Source organism: Siniperca chuatsi, linkage group LG19 (genome assembly GCF_020085105.1).
Source record: "Siniperca chuatsi isolate FFG_IHB_CAS linkage group LG19, ASM2008510v1, whole genome shotgun sequence".
In the NCBI taxonomy this organism is placed as follows: Eukaryota; Metazoa; Chordata; class Actinopteri; order Centrarchiformes; family Sinipercidae; genus Siniperca; species Siniperca chuatsi.
The window spans coordinates 26,078,950-26,086,015 of record NC_058060.1 but is presented as its reverse complement, the minus strand read 5'-3'; the positions used below and the strand labels follow the sequence as shown (position 1 = coordinate 26,086,015).

The window sequence follows — 7,066 nt, the reverse complement described above, 5'->3', positions numbered from 1 at the left end:
TTCCTCCGTCAGTCACTGCTGGGTGAAGCTCTCCTCTCCACTCCACCTCCCAGTAACATGGCCCAGTCAGAGCCTCTCCACACACCAGCTGCTGCTTCAACCTCTGGATCATCAGGACACAGCTGGTCCTCTCAACACAACCGCCTTTCTGATCACTTCCATCTGATGAGAGAAGAAGACAGACAGCAGAAGTGATAAATCAGTGTTTACAGAGACTCCCTCCATCAGCTGTCAGTCAGTGAAGCAGCACATCCAGTATAAAGACCAGCAGAGACCTCAGTCCTGTTCAGACCAGAAGTGGAGCGGCTGTGTAGCGCAGCCAGCTTCCTTTCAGCGCTCATGTTAACGTGTTGGAGTGAACACACTGAGCTGGAAGCTCACACACCTGCAGAGACTTTGGGCATCGAGTCTGTTTACTCTGCAGATTTCACTGAAGCACACAGTGGAAATAAAGTGCTGAGAGTCCCTGAACGCATCATGACTGCAGAAACAGAGAGATGTTCACTGCTCACTTTAATGATGGATTTACTGCTGTTAGCGCTCAGAGCTGTTAAAAACCAGCGTCTCAGTCACGTCTGAATATTTCATCTACTTCTGAAATATTACATGACAAATGTGTAAATATGGAGTCTGTGATAAAAACATTTGGACACAACAAAAGATAAATGGACAGATATATATATGATGTTAAAGGTCCTACATGTTCAACGACTGAACAGCTGAACATCAGCTGTGATTACTGGACTTCAGCAGAGGTTCTGGTCTGTAGAAAGACCACGTTTGTTGAAAAGCAGCCACTGAGAAGGTCGGAGGTTTACAGGAAATACTGGATCTTTGCTTTGATACTAACTGTGTTTAGTACAATACTGCTGAAAGCAGCATGGACTGACTCCAGCCCTCTACTGACCTCAGAGTCTCCAGTCTGCAGTGTGGACTCTCCACAAGATCACACAGCAGCTTCACTCCTGAATCCTGCAGGTTGTTTTCACTCAGCTCCAGCTCTCTCAGATGGGAGGGGTTGGACTTCAGAGCTGAGGCCAGAGAAGCACAGCTGATCTCTGACAAACTGCAGCCACTCAATCTGAATAAAGAATAAATGATGGAGATAAGAACCAGAGGAACTGTGAGTTTGATGTGCAGTTTAATCTTCATCCAGCTTCTAAAACTTTATAGAACTTTATGATCAAAAGATCTCTGCATAAACTCCATGTTTCATTTCTGAGAGAAAAAAAATGTTTGATGATTCTTAAATAGAGTTTGATTTGTTAGAGAACAGAAACTTTTTAAAAACTATATACAGTCTGTTGTTGCTCTAAATCACAAACACTATCTCACCTCCTTTTTTAAAAATCCTCAGACAGACCTTGAATCCTGCTTTGTTGTGACGTGTTGGCCTGTTAGGCTGCTGTTTATTACTCTGCGCTCTGGTTTAATGCACACCACACCACAGCAGCTGTGTGGGTTGTCTCTGTACCAGCCATATCAGCTCCTGATATCATGAAGATCATCACAGGTCCTCACTTCACCTTTATTGAGCTTTGCATCCATGTCTTTATTTTCTTTATCTAACCTGTCTCTCTCTCTGTTTACACAGAAGCTCAAACTCTCTGTAGCCTGTTTTTATCTGCTGTCATCAGATCCTCAATAACCACATTCACATCCCTCACACACTCTACAGCCTCATCAGTACTGACATCATCTCCACCGACTGATGGACCACAATGTGAGTCTGTGGAAGCTGAAAAACTACCCTGTCAAACATTTAATTTCTCTGCTTTTCATTACTCTAACAACTGACTGGCCATTTGAAAAGAAAAAACATTTCTGAAAAATATTTATATTTCTTCAGATTTGTGATCAGGCAAATCCCAAAAATGTATGAACCAAAAATTTGAATTGGATATGCATACACACACACACACACACAAACACACACACACTCACACACACACACACACACACACACACAAAATAAACTAGATAAACTACAGTCAGTGAACTGACCTCAGAGTCTCCAGTCTACAGTTTGGACTCTCCAGTCCAGCAGACAGCAGCTTCACTCCTGAATCCTGCAGGATGTTGTGACTCAGGTCCAGCTCTCTCAGATGGGAGGGGTTGGACTTCAGAGCTGAGGCCACAACTTCACAGTGAGTCTCTAAAAGTCCACAGTCAGAAAGTCTGTCATGACACATAAATGACAAAATATGTTATTATGAAAGAGGACACTTTATATTTACTTCATGCATTTGTTGACTAAACAGTTTTGATGAACATTTGCTCTTCACATCAGTGGTTCAGCTAATCTTATCTCACTGTGTTTGACATGAAACAATAATTCTCATCACTCTCTCTCATACCTGCAGACTTTTAATCTTTGTTTTGCTTTAATCTTGCAGATGAAGGAGAGAAAATGTAATTACATTTAGGCTTCCATAATGTCCTCAGTCTGTATGTGATTTGATCCCATGTCTGTCTCCACAAAGTTAACATGAGGCCGTCTGGATTACAGAATGATTTTTACAACTCAGTGAACAGTTACAGTTGGAAAGATGATCTCTCTTTGCTAGCTACCTGTTGCTGTCAGGTTCACGTCCATGAGTGGGAAAATTCTGTGACTGCTGCCAAAATGTACAGATGTGAAACAAATTGCTTACAATTACAATTCAATATTTTAATGACTGCATGATGTTTTGTCATCAAATTTCTTTTCTGAGCATCAGAAAGATGTCATCAGTGTATCAGCATTAAAAACATAACATTGACCTTTGGTGTGTAAGATCTGTTAAAAAGTCTGAATTCTACCATTATGCTCTTATTTATTCATCAGACCTGTTATTGTTGGAAGTTGTGTATTTCCTGCTACTAATCTTCTCTACACTGACAAGAGAGTGAAAACACCTGAGAGTTTCTTTCTAATTTAACAGATTATATGGAAAGACTTTAAAGCAAGACTGTGTAATTAACATATATATGTGTGTATATATATTAATAACATATATACACACACACATATACACACACACACACACAGATATATATATATATAAATCTTCATCCTTCACCCGCCGCAGGTGGTCTCGTCCTTCGAGCTTGGGTCCTCTACCAGAGGCCTGGGAGCTTGAGGGTTCTGCGCAGTATCTTTGCTGTTCCTAGTACTACACTTTTCTGGGCCGAGATGTCTGGTGTTCTTCCAGGGATCTGCTGTAGCCACTCCTCCAGTTTGGGGTCACTGCCCCGAGTGCTCCGATGACCACGGGCACTACTGTCGCCTTCACCTTCCAGGCCTTCTCCAGCTCTTCTCTGAGCCCTTGGTACTTCTCTAGTATGTTCCTTTTTCCTGATGTTGCCATCACTTGGTATTGCCACGTCAACCACAACAGCTTTCCTCTGCTGTTTGTCCACCACCACGATGTCTGGTTGGTTCGCCATTACCATTCTGTCAGTCTGTATCTGGAAGTCCCACAGGATCTTGGCTCGGTCATTCTCTACCACCTTTGGAGGTGTTTCCCACTTTGACCTCAGGGTTTCCAGTCCATACTCCATGCAGATGTTCCTGTACACTATGCCAGCCACTTGGTTATGGCACTCCATGTATGCTTTCCTGCCAGCATCTTACACCATGCAGTTATGTGCTGGATTGTCTCAGCGGCCTCTTTGCACAGCCTACACCTTGGGTCTTGTCTGGTGTGGTAGATCTGGGCCTCTATTGCTCTGGTGCTCAGGGCCTGCTCCTGTGCAGCCATGATGAGTGCCTCTGTGCTGTCCTTCAATCCAGCCCGCTCTAGCCATTGGTAGGACTTCTTGATATCAGCCACTTCAGTTATGTTCGGTGGTACATCCCATGTAGGGGTTTGTCCTCCCATGATGGTCCCTCCTCCAGCACCTCTTCCTCTGTTCCCCATTGCCTGAGACATTCACTGAGCATGTCATCTGTTGGGGCCTTATCTTTGATGTACTTGTGGATCTTGGATGTTTCATCCTGGATAGTAGCTTTCACACTCACTAGTCCCCGGCCGCCTTCCTTACGGCTAGCATACAGTCTCAGGGTGCTGGATTTGGGATGGAACCCTCCATGCATGGTGAGGAGCTTTCGCGTCCAAACGTCTGTGGTCTGTATCTCTTCCTCCAACCTTATTATTCCCACAGGGTATCTGATCACTGGCAGGGCGTAGCTGTTTATTGCCTGGGCCTTGTTCTTGCCATTGAGCTGACTTCTTAGGACTTGCCTTACTCGTTGGAGGTATTTGGCCGTTGCTGTTTTCCTTGTTACCTGTTCGAGTTTGCCATTTGCCTGTGGTATTCCAAGGTACTTGTAACCATCCTCAATGTCTGCTATTGTTCCTTCTGGGAGTGAGACCCCTTCTGTGTGGACTACCTTCCCTCTCTTTGTCACCATTCGACTACACTTCTCAAGCCCGAATGACATCCCAATGTCAGAGCTGTATATCCTGGTGGTGTGGATCAGTGAGTCGATGTCCCGCTCGCTCTTAGCGTATAGCTTGATGTTATCCATGTAGAGGAGGTGACTGATGGTGGCCCCATTCCTGAGTCGGTATCCATAGCCAGTCTTGTTGATTATTTGGCTGAGGGGTTCAGACCTATGCAGAACAGCAGTGGGGACAGAGCATCTCCTTGGTATTTGCCACATTTGATGGACACTTGTGCAAGTGGCTTGCCATTGGCCTCAAGGGTGGTTTTCCACAACCTCATCGAGTTTGCAATGAAGACTCCTATGATAGAGTCCTATGATGTTGTACATCTCCAAGCATGTGTGTGGCATTGAGTCATATGCTTTCTTGTAATCAATCCAGGCAGTGCACAGGTTGGTTTGTCGGGTTCTGCAGTCTTGGGCGACTGTTCTGTCAACCAAGAGTTGGTGTTTGGCTCCTCTGGTTCCTTTGCCAATGCCCTTCTGTGCTTTGCTCGTGTATTGATCCATGTGTCCACTTATCTTAGCCACGATGATGCCTGACAGGAGCTTCCATGTTGTGGAGAGACAGGTTATTGGCCGATAGTTGGATGGGACTGTACCCTTTGAGGGATCCTTCAGGATCAGGATTGTACGCCCTTTGGTAAGCCATTCAGGGTGCATCCCATCCAGCAGCTGGTTCATTTGTGCTGCTAGGCGCTCGTGGAGTGCAGTGAGCTTCTTTAGCCAGTAGGTGTGGATCCTGTCAGGGCCCGGTGCTGTCCAGTTCTTCATACCTGAGACTCTTTCGTGGATGTCTGCCGCTGTGATGGTAACTGGATTCTGTTCAGGGAGGTTGCTCATCTCCACTTGTTGTGATTCCTCCGTCAGTCACTGCTGGGTGAAGCTCTCCTCTCCACTCCACCTCCCAGTAACATGGCCCAGTCAGAGCCTCTCCACACACCAGCTGCTGCTTCAACCTCTGGATCATCAGGACACAGCTGGTCCTCTCAACACAACCGCCTTTCTGATCACTTCCATCTGATGAGAGAAGAAGACAGACAGCAGAAGTGATAAATCAGTGTTTACAGAGACTCCCTCCATCAGCTGTCAGTCAGTGAAGCAGCACATCCAGTATAAAGACCAGCAGAGACCTCAGTCCTGTTCAGACCAGAAGTGGAGCGGCTGTGTAGCGCAGCCAGCTTCCTTTCAGCGCTCATGTTAACGTGTTGGAGTGAACACACTGAGCTGGAAGCTCACACACCTGCAGAGACTTTGGGCATCGAGTCTGTTTACTCTGCAGATTTCACTGAAGCACACAGTGGAAATAAAGTGCTGAGAGTCCCTGAACGCATCATGACTGCAGAAACAGAGAGATGTTCACTGCTCACTTTAATGATGGATTTACTGCTGTTAGCGCTCAGAGCTGTTAAAAACCAGCGTCTCAGTCACGTCTGAATATTTCATCTACTTCTGAAATATTACATGACAAATGTGTAAATATGGAGTCTGTGATAAAAACATTTGGACACAACAAAAGATAAATGGACAGATATATATATGATGTTAAAGGTCCTACATGTTCAACGACTGAACAGCTGAACATCAGCTGTGATTACTGGACTTCAGCAGAGGTTCTGGTCTGTAGAAAGACCACGTTTGTTGAAAAGCAGCCACTGAGAAGGTCGGAGGTTTACAGGAAATACTGGATCTTTGCTTTGATACTAACTGTGTTTAGTACAATACTGCTGAAAGCAGCATGGACTGACTCCAGCCCTCTACTGACCTCAGAGTCTCCAGTCTGCAGTGTGGACTCTCCACAAGATCACACAGCAGCTTCACTCCTGAATCCTGCAGGTTGTTTTCACTCAGCTCCAGCTCTCTCAGATGGGAGGGGTTGGACTTCAGAGCTGAGGCCAGAGAAGCACAGCTGATCTCTGACAAACTGCAGCCACTCAATCTGAATAAAGAATAAATGATGGAGATAAGAACCAGAGGAACTGTGAGTTTGATGTGCAGTTTAATCTTCATCCAGCTTCTAAAACTTTATAGAACTTTATGATCAAAAGATCTCTGCATAAACTCCATGTTTCATTTCTGAGAGAAAAAAATGTTTGATGATTCTTAAATAGAGTTTGATTTGTTAGAGAACAGAAACTTTTAAAAACTATATACAGTCTGTTGTTGCTCTAAATCACAAACACTATCTCACCTCCTTTTTAAAAATCCTCAGACAGACCTTGAATCCTGCTTTGTTGTGACGTGTTGGCCTGTTAGGCTGCTGTTTATTACTCTGCGCTCTGGTTTAATGCACACCACACCACAGCAGCTGTGTGGGTTGTCTCTGTACCAGCCATATCAGCTCCTGATATCATGAAGATCATCACAGGTCCTCACTTCACCTTTATTGAGCTTTGCATCCATGTCTTTATTTTCTTTATCTAACCTGTCTCTCTCTCTGTTTACACGGAAGCTCAAACTCTCTGTAGCCTGTTTTTATCTGCTGTCATCAGATCCTCAATAACCACATTCACATCCCTCACACACTCTACAGCCTCATCAGTACTGACATCATCTCCACCGACTGATGGACCACAATGTGAGTCTGTGGAAGCTGAAAAACTACCCTGTCAAACATTTAATTTCTCTGCTTTTCAT

The 7,066-nt window shown here is 44.7% G+C and overlaps 1 pseudogene; it reads right to left on the bottom strand.

The window, feature by feature from the left end:
• Positions 1 to 30: 30 nt before the first annotated feature.
• LOC122866459 overlaps positions 31 to 7,066 on the bottom strand; it is a 66,214-nt pseudogene continuing 59,178 nt past the window's right edge.